The following is a 10850-nucleotide window of genomic DNA, read 5'->3' as shown; positions in this document are numbered from 1 at the left end:
GAAAATTCATCTAACTAATTCTATATAATTAGGATATTATGATTTATTATCATATAGTTAATTTAATATATTAAGATTATACCATAAGTTATTAGAACATCGACCACTTAGATAGATCTACTTAGAATATACTTAAAATTATATAAAACATGGTAACTACCTAAGATAACTATATATGAATTAATGCTCAACACTTATTTTTTATTCATAATTATATACATCAATTTAGAACATAAAATAAATATGCTTCTGAAATAAAAGTGACTTAGATGAAAATATCTGTAATTTATTTATCTATATTACAATTCTTCATTATTATAACTCCACCTACTACGAGATCTCGGATAAAATGATAACATATCTCTATATGCTTCGTTCTTTCATAAAAGATTGGGTTCTTTCTCATTCTAATTATGGCTTTGTTGTCATAAAATATTTTAGTTACTTCTTTTTGTTCTTAACAAAGATCTCCAAAAAAATTTCTGCTATATTGCTTAACAACCTTAACAAGCTGCTAATGTTGTGGCTGCTTGTGATATTGACAATGGAGTTATTGTTTATTTCTTTGAACTCTAATATATAATCATTGATCCAAAGCTAAAAATATTACCTAAAGTACTATTCAATCATAAAGCTTCTACCCAATCATTGTTAATAAAACCAAACAATTTATACTTAAAGTTACAAGAATACCAAATGTCATAATTTTAGTAATATAATGAAGAATTCTTTTAATAACTCTAAGATAATATTTGCTTAGACTATGCATAAACCTGATACTACACCAAAAGACAATATCTAGTTGAGTATGACTTAGATTATTCAAACTTTTAACCAAACTTCTATAGTATCTTGTATTTTTCAAACATGTATCATCTTCAAATTTTAATTTCTCATATATATTCATGGGTATTGTTGTAGCTTTGCAGTTAATCATGTTAGATTTTTTAAGTAGGTCCCTTGCATACCTTTTTTGTATTCTTAGTTCACCTCTAACCCAAGAAAATAGTGTAATAAACTAAGATTTGATATTTCAAACTTATTCATCATGTATTTTTTAAATTCTACTACAACAGAGTTAGATAACCCATATGTATAATATCATTAACCTAAAAGGTAAATCATAAAAAGATTATATTTACCTTCTTTCTTTAAATAAAGAGTATATTCATTATTGCTCCTCTTAAATATATTTTGATGAAAATAATAATCAATTTTATTGTATCATGCCCTTGGAGATTATTTAAGCCCATAGAAAGCTTTCTTTAACTTTACACTTTTTTTTTCATATTATTTTAACTAAAGAACCTTTGGATTGAGTAACAAAAATATCTTCTTATAAATAATAATTTAAAAATATAGATTTTACATCAAATTGATAAACATGCCAACTCATATGAGTAGTTAAAGCTAAGAAAGTTCTCACAATTTTAAATCTAGCAACTGGATAAAAATTATCATCAAAATCAATACCTTATCGCTGCAAATATCTTTTTACTATGAGCCGAGCTTTGTACTTTTATATACTTCCATTTGTATTATATTTTAGTTTAAACACCTATTTCAATCCAACAATTTTCTTTTTTTTTCGACGAATCTATTAGCTCATAGGTTTCATTCTTCTTAAGACTTGATTTCCTCGTTCATTATCTTTCACTATTTCTCTTTTTTTATTACTTCTTCAAAACTTGTAAGATATGAAATAAACAAAGCAAATGTTGAATCATAAAGTTCTGTCAGTGATCTAAATTTTCCTAAAAAGGGTTTCATCTAAGGACTCATCTGATAAATCAGAATTATTACTAGGTGAGACTGATGATAAACTTGTTAGAGCAAGATCTATCATTAGATTCTTTGGAGTGTCTAGTTCTATTGGAATCTAAATTTGTTTGTCACCTTTATTATTCTTCCTATTTTAACTTGGACTTTCATCTAATACAACATTTATGTTAATAATAACTATCACTAATAGGATTATATAATTGATATACTTTTGATCGTAAGAAATAATTATTTAAGATATATTTTTTTAGATTTTTCATCAAGCTTATGATAGTTTTATGAATTTATCAAAATATACGCAACATAATAAAAAATTCTTAAATGGCTTACACTTAGTTTCATATCATACCAAGCTTCAAAAGAAGTTTGATTCATAATAACTTTTGTTAGTGAAATATTCAATAATGGAACTATTGTTACAACTATAACTATCCAAAACTTATTTGGAGATGCTTTCCCTTAAGTAAATTTCTTATCATTTCAATGACATTTGATTCTTATATTCAGCTACATCATTTTGATTTGGTATATGTGATGCTATCAATTCCCTATAAATATTATTTTCTTCATAAAAAGAATTAAACCCATTAGATATAAATTCATCACCTTTGTCATTTTGAAGTGTATTTATGCATCTATCATTTTATCTTTTTATAAGTACTTTAAATTTTTAAAAATTATTAAATATTTCATATTTTAGTTCTAGAAAATGTACCCAACTTATATCACTATAATCATCAATAAATAATAGAAAATATTGACTTTTAATAAATAATTTTATATTCATTAGTCCAGCATGAATTAATTCAAGGTAACTAAATACTTTCTATATTTTTCAGTAGAAAATAATTTCTTACTTTGTTTGTCATAAATTCATCCTTCACATACATCAAGTATATTAATTTTAAATAAACCAAAATTTATTTATTTATACTTAATGGTCTTAAATATTTAATATTAAGATATCTATATCTTAATATCATAAATTAGACTCATTCTTTTGATTTGTAATAAGAGCATATTTTTCAACATTTGAAATATTAAGTGTAAACATCTTGTTTTAAGTTATACAAACATCTACTATAATCAAACTAGATTTTTTTTATCTTTAATAGTACATAAACCTTCATCAAATATAGTTGAATATCTATCTTTCATCAATTGTCTAATACTCTAACACTCAATAAGTTATGTAATAAACTAAGAAAAAAAAATTATCAAGGTGTTTTATCTTCTCTTGGCTTATCTTCGTCTTAATTATTCATTTTCCTTCTATTTAGATATGTTTGTTATCTCATCAAGATATCTAAATATTGATATTATACCTAATATATGATTAGAACATTTATTATCTAAAAACTAAATATCATTTGAGATATCTTTAACTTGAATAAGTCATAAACAACTTACTATTTTCTTCATTTTCCTTCGTATAACTTGCTTGCTTTTCTCTGCTCTCATGTGATTAAACTTTAAAAAATAGTAATATTGAATTTCACTTTTGTAGTTTTTTTTTATCATAATTTAATTACTCTTGTTTATCATACCCATCAAAGTATCAACTTCCTCTTCATTTTCTATTTCCTCTATCACGAAATACTTCTCTACCACGTCCTCTTCTTGTTGATTTTTTTGTCTCTTTCTTTTAAAGTCAAAGATTTTTCTTTAAATTGAAATATTTGTTCTTCAATTTTCTTAATTGATTTGTTCAACCTTGCTTCATATGCTTGCAAGGAACTCATTAGTTCTTTAAATGAAAAAGTAGGCAAATCTTTTGACTCCTCAATTACGATAATACTATAATCAAAATTTGAAGTTAAACTTCTCAAAACTTTAACAATAATTATATGATCATAAAGATATTCACTATAGGATTTAATTTAACTAACAATTTCAATGACTTAAGAAATAAAATCTTATATCGATTCATTATTTTTCATGAATAAAATTTTAAACTCATAACGAAAGGTTTGAAGTTTTACAGTAATCACCTTCAATAAACCTTGAAATTAATTTTGAGGTATCAACAAAGCTTGCCTTGATGTTGTAGCTATTGTAATTCTTGAGAAGATTGCATCATGTACAACTTATTAAATGAAAAATAATATCTTTGAGTCCTTTCTATTCTCGCTCAGCTTAGTTTCTTCATCTAAATCTGTATATTCATTTTCTATTAAGTCCTAAAGATTCTAAGACTTAAACAGACATTTCATCTTTAAACTCAAAACTTCATAACATTTGCTCGAAAGTACGAGAATAAGAGGTTGAGACATTAAATTGTTACCGGAAGCCATAATACCCAACTCAGATTGAACTTGATTTTGATATCACAAATATTGAAGATGGAGGAGTAAGGAAATGATAAAAATAAAATACCATGATACAATTAAAAGAGAATACTCTCAAGTAAGAAAATAATAATAAGAGATAAAATTAAGAGTACTTATAAAATATTTTCAAATACACTCATCTTTACTTCTTGAACCATGATATTATTTATAGAACTTAGTGATAACTTTTTCACCATCTCATGTCATTCATGATTAAGTTAGGTATAAGAACTAACTGATAGAAGATAATATTTCCCTAACTATATAAGGAAATCTCTCTATTCTATTGAGAAAAATCCTCCATTCTATTGAGGGAAATCTTTCCTCTTAATCTGTATAAATAGGAGAGGGATGTATAGCAAAGCTTCGCCTTTGCTTTATTATTTTCAATAAATCTAAAAGTCGCATGTTCGATTCACGCTCACCATATTATTTTATTACATTTTTTGTGCCCCGCATGATTCGAGCAATCCACCCTCATCGTATTATTTTATTATAGTTTTTGTGCCCCTCATGACTCGAGCAATCGGATACCACCAGCAAGAAATAATATCCATCAACAAAACAACTAGAGAGGTGAACTAACAGAGAAAACAAACTCACTCAGAAATGGACCTGCATGTTTATTCCAACCATGTATTTAATAGTGTAAGTGGGGATAGCTTAGTTGGTAGAATATTAGATTGAAGATCTGAAGGTTGTGTGTTTGATCTACGCTCATTACATTATTTTATTATATTTTTTGTGCCCTGCATGACTCAAGCAATCCACCCTCACCGTATTATTTTATTATAGTTTTTATGCCCCACATGTCTCGAGCAGTCGGATACCGCCACAAAAATCTAGTGGCACAGACAGCCAGAGTCTAAAAAGCTTTGCACCTCTTTGCAACAGCAAGAAACAATATCCATCAACAAAACAACTAGAGAGGTGAACTAATAGAGAAAACAAACTCACTCAGAGATGCACCTTCATATTTGTTCCAACTATATATTAATGGCGTAAGCGGGGATAGCTCAGTTGGGAGAGCGTCAGACTGAAGATCTGAAGGTCACGTGTTTGATCCACGTTCACCGCATTGTTTTATTACAATTTTTGTGCTCCGCATGACTCGAGCAATCGAATACCAACCTGCATGCTTGCTCCAACCATATATCCAATAGTACAAGCGGGGATAGCTCAATTAGGAGAGCGTCAAACTAAAATCTGAAAGTCATGTTCGATTCACACTCACTATATTATTTTATTATATTTTTTGTGCCCCGCATGACTCGAGCAATCCACCCTCACTACATTATTTTATTATAGTTTTTGTGCCCCGCATGACTCGAGCAATCAGATACCACCACAAAAATCTAGTGGCACAGACAGCCAGAGTCTAAAAAGCTTTGCACCTCTTTGTAACAGCAAGAAACAATATCCATCAACAAAACAACTAGCGAGGTGAACTAACAAATAAAATAAACTCACTCAGAGATGCACCTGCATGTTTGTTCCAACCATGTATCTAATGGTGCAAGCAGGAATAGCTTAGTTGGGAGAGTGTTAGATTGAAGATTTGAAGGTTGTGTGTTCGATCCATGCTCATTGTATTGTTTTATTATAGTTTTTGTGCTCCGCATGACTCACTCAGAGATACACCTGTATACTTGCTCCAACCATGTATCCAATAATGCAAGCGGGGATAGCTTAATTGGGAGAGTATCAGACTAAAATCTGAAAGTGTTCGATTCATGCTCACCATATTATTTTATTATAGTTTTTGTGCCCCGCATGACTCGAGAAATCCACCCTCACCGTATTATTTTATTATAGTTTTTTGCCCCACATGACTCACTCAGAGATGCACCTTTATACTTGCTCCAACCATGTATACAATCGTGCAAGCGCGGATAGCTTAGTTAGGAGAGCATCAAACTGAAGATATGAAGGTCGTGTGTTCGCATGACTCAAGCAATCCACCCTCACCACATTATTTTATTATAGTTTTTGTGCCTCGCATGACTCAAGCAATCGGATACCGCCAACAAGAAATAATATCCATCAACAAAACAACTAGAGAGGTGAACTAACAGAGAAAACAAACTCACTCAGAGATGCACCTGCATGTTTGTTCCAACCATGTATTTGATGGTGCAAACGAGGATAGCTCAGTTGGGAGAGTGCAGTCCACCCTCACCGCATTTTTATGTATTTAATCTTTTAAGCTTTTTCAATAATTATTTTTATCTTTTATTATTTTCATCACTACACGATATATCAATATTGTAAACGACGTTGGAGCTGCATCCATGGCCAGCCACAAGGAGGAGAGAAATTTGGAGACGGAGAGGGCGGAGAGTGGAGGAGCTTGGTGAAGGATAGAGTAGACAGCTTCACAGGCTTCTCCATAAAAGCCGCCTTCGGCGGAGATGCGCCATGGCTGTCGGAACCATACTGGTAACAGTTCGGTGCAGGATTCACCAGACTGCTCCCGAGTGACTCGGCGGCGTAGAAGGCCTCGGACTATCATAGTGATTCCTATGCAAATGGAAGCAAGACCTGTGCCCAAAAGGAGGCAGAGGAAGAAGAAGGCGAGAAGGATGAAATGAAACCCTGTGCAGTTGCATGCAGTGCACAACCGGCACGAAGAGACATTCCACCCTGTGCAGTTGAAAGCAGTGCACAACTCCATGCTCGCCAATCGAAGGGGGGAGGTGGTAGAGGGGTGGGGAAGCCAGTGTGTTACTCTAGAGAATGCTAATTGTAGTTATTACATTCTAACTAACTATCAGCACTATAAGATTACAAGAATTAGCAATATGTTTGTTAATTGCTATAAAGAATTCAATACATGAAAAGATTTCAATATTAATCTTTCAAAAAATTCAATTTACAGCGAGAAAAAGACGAGAATGTACCCAATCACAATCTATAACTTTGTTCAGTCAAGGAATATTAAATCATATTTGTCCAAACCAAACCAATCTCAAATATAGTGAATTGACAAGAAACATCATGGTACCAATATCACATTTAATCATTTAAGCATCAGGTACATCATGATACAAGAGAGATAGAGAGAGAGAGAGAGAGAGAGAGAGAGAGAGAGAGAGAGAGAGAGAGAGTGTGTGTGTGTGTGTGTGTGTTTTATATTACATGTGTGTGTGTGTGTTTTATATTACATTTGACCAAGCCAAAAACACTCATGATGTACATACATCACAAATCTACACAATTTAGTGAAACACAGATTTGAGCTGCTGCTTACAGGTTCACCACAGTAGTGTACATTTTCTTTGATAGACAATAGGTAAATGGGCCTTACCACAATAACCTGTCATGAATATAATGATCGGTGGTTTCCTGCCACATCTACAATGAACAAGTAGGCTTTGTCAGTAATGCGTAACATTTCTTTTACCAAAAGTCAAGAATTTAAGACATCATCCTACAAAAACAATTATGTAAAAATATGCATGCAGAAATATGTATATCGAACACAGTTTTTCAGTCAGGATGAACCCACCAACCACGCAAGCTAAGATTTGAGGCACATCGTCTATGGCACTCAAGGAGAGCAGCATATGGTCAGCTACACAGGGAATAATATCACAAGTTGCCATCGCGGCATTTAAGACTCTGTTGCTGCTACTGCTTTTGCTTCCCCTCCCCCCATGGCTTGCGACACAAGCTGGAAAGCTAGTTGAAGAAGGGCTAATCTTTAGCATGAGAACCATCACAAGTGGCTTTAGCACCATAAAGTTGCTGAATTGTGCTCTCTCCCCACAGCACAACTCTGGGAAAAAATTAAGAAGTTTGTGGTAACATGTTAGCAAATAATACATGAAGTAAAATAAGAAAATATTACTGCAAGGGATGCCGAGGCGGAAGATGAAAGTTAATGTGGAAGACCAGAATAGTAAAAATGAAGTTACCCATCCTCTAAAGGCATTAAATGCAAGCTCGAAGTACAACCAATTACCAGGAAGGATCATGGCAGGTCGTTCTGTCACACTCCAAAGCTCTTGGAGCATATGCTAATCTATTTCCAAAAGGTCAACATCATGTACGGGAAAAAGAAAAGAAAAATATGCAGACAGGCATGCATTCTTTTGGCCACCCATTTAAAATGGATTTTAACAGGAAAATTCTACCAAGAAAAGGAACATCAATTTTGCATGCTACATAAGTGAAACCACATTTACAGTCACTACAACAATACACAAAGATCAGGCAACAATATAAGAAGAGAAGGAAAAAGAAAATGAGACAATGAAGATCTGAGAAGGCATGCAATTCTGTACCTTATATGTTCACCAATCATATTAACAAACAAGTGAAAGGACAGTGACACTTTATAGATCTCTTCTCCGGCGATTCAATTCTCTTCATTGAGAGCATGTGCATAGTGAAAATATATTACATGCTAAGCTTAAGCAAAAGGACTGTTAAAAATATCTCCCATTTAATGGCCTCGATAGCCACTTCTTTCTACAGAGAGCAGAACATGTAAATTCCAAGATGTGGTCATAAATAAAAATGGAAATATGCCTGTCAACGCAACTCAACCACAGGGAGAAGATGAGTGGATGTCGCATAGAGAAAATTGAAACAGCGTCTAGACAAAAGCAAAAACAAAATATGTTCCAAAACTTACAACTTTATGCCTAAGAAATGAGCATGAAACCAAATTGACCCTACCAAAATGACAAAAGGGAATAGGAGTTTATCATCGACCTAGTTTTGAAATGATGCACAATGACTAAAGGTTAGACCAATAAAATTCTCTCAATCAAATTTCTCAGCTGAAAAAATTTTCACTTGATATGGAATCAAAAAAGAAAAAAGTTAAAGGAGAAAGAAACATAACCTGCAAACCAAAATGGGAAATTAACATTTGTCTTCTTGAACACAGTCAACAATCCAATAACAATCCTGCATACTGTGAAATTTTAAACTGGGATAACTTATGACATCCATACATTTAGCATATTGAAGTTCTGTTGTGGCACTTCCAAAAACTGGTAACTTTTTTTGCAAGAGAATTTTAGATCAGGTAATATATAAAGACCTGATTCATGCCAATCTACAAAAAGATTCATATGACTTAGAACTTATATTTTGCGCCTCTTCTGGAGCCCAAAAATGGTACATGACTGTATAAGCATGTGTAATTTCAATTAAGAGATAATAACCTAATAGGGAGTTATGAACTTATAAGCATACTAGGACCCTGTCCTACACAGTCATTTATATCAATGTATTGTATATATGTGGGACGGATATTATAAGGCTACTTCAAGTATTTTCAATTAATGTTTGCTAACTATGGGAATGTCTGTTATGTTTCTTAAAAGCTTCACATTTGACAAAGACAGATCATCTACATTGAATGTGTACATGAATTAGTTACTAATATAGAAGTGTCCCCATACTCTGAATTAAGAGAAGTCAAGATAGTCACATTGATCTCTTAGTTTTCCAATAAATCAAAATCTTAATACTCATTCCACATTGATTCCTTGATGAATTATAACATCACTAAAAGCTTGTTGAGTTAGGAGTTAATGCATTTCACAAAATTAGATTTAAGTTTTCAAGAGAAAGTTATATTCAGTTCTGGTAATTGTTATATCGAGATTGTAAGAAAGTTATTCTCACGTTTTGGAGTTCCTGGATGATTTTTAGTTATTATAAATATTTAATTTAGTTTTTATTTATTTTGATCTTGAAAATGTTGAAGAATTAATAACTCATGCTCGGAGGTTTGTTCCAAGCCTAATACTATAAATATCATGTCTTGAAAGCCTTAGAGGGAATACAAGAATAATTTTCTTTTCAGAGGTCTTATTCTTCTCTTACAAATCTATATCTCTTTGATGGATACTTTAGAGTCGTTAAGCCCTGTACCCTAGTTATCCTCTTTGGGTGATGATATATGTATCGTTTGAGCATTTTATTTGGGTGGTGAGCTTGTTATATTCCGATCCCTACCATATCTGTGCCATGCCCCGTTTCGCTTTTTGTCCTAAATTTTGTGTCATGTCCATGCCTTATATCCCAAGCACCTTCAATATTCCGATGGCTATGCCTCTGTTCTATCTTAGAATCCAAAGTATAAACAAGGAGAAAGAATGAGTAATTATACTATATGCCAGATTCAAGATTATCCATATTAAATAACATAATTCTAATGGTTCTTTGAACAAGTCTGACTCTAATTGTCACTGCTTTATTCTGAAAGAATTTCTGCCAATTTAAGTTCTGGCATGTTAGGCATGCAAATTTTGGTAAGGAGCAACTACAACCCATATCTCTATCGAGAACAATTTCAAACCAAGAAGTCGCTTCCCATGATGCTGCCAAGATTAAATGAGCAACTATACTTACCACCCACTTACCCTTTTCCAACTGATCCACCAAGCGAAGGAAGCTGTTCCTTCGTTTAGAAAGAAGCCCAATGAAGAACCCTCCCGAGACTTGACAAGCACATGGACAAGACGGTGCATAGAAGAGCTTGATGCAGGGGAGGGGCGTAAGTCCAGCTCCGTAGTGGGAAGATCACAGGGCCGCGGCCTTGTCCTCCATGTAGCCGACGAGATCGAGGGCGGACGAGGAGGAAGAGGAAGAAGCGGATGAGGAGAGCGAAGGAGGAAGGAGGAAGGAGGAAGAGGAAGAAGCGGATGAGGAGGGGTGGGATCGAGGCTCGACCGTGGCGGTGATCGCAACAGAAGGCTATTAATTGTAACTGACGTA

General features: G+C 32.8%; 1 long non-coding RNA gene across 1 annotated transcript; it reads right to left on the bottom strand.

Moving 5' to 3' along the window:
* Positions 1–7119: 7119 nt before the first annotated feature.
* On the bottom strand, positions 7120–10807 carry LOC108952790 (uncharacterized). The gene is made up of 3 exons (XR_001977921.2): positions 10496–10807; positions 7621–7890; positions 7120–7466 (listed from the first exon to the last, which is right to left on the bottom strand). It is a non-coding gene; the product is annotated as an uncharacterized LOC108952790 (long non-coding RNA).
* Positions 10808–10850: the final 43 nt, after the last annotated feature.

Source organism: Musa acuminata, chromosome BXJ3-5 (genome assembly GCF_036884655.1).
Source record: "Musa acuminata AAA Group cultivar baxijiao chromosome BXJ3-5, Cavendish_Baxijiao_AAA, whole genome shotgun sequence".
Classification (NCBI taxonomy): domain Eukaryota; kingdom Viridiplantae; phylum Streptophyta; class Magnoliopsida; order Zingiberales; family Musaceae; genus Musa; species Musa acuminata.
Note: the sequence above shows the minus strand (reverse complement) of the source record. Positions and strands in the feature narration are given on the sequence as shown.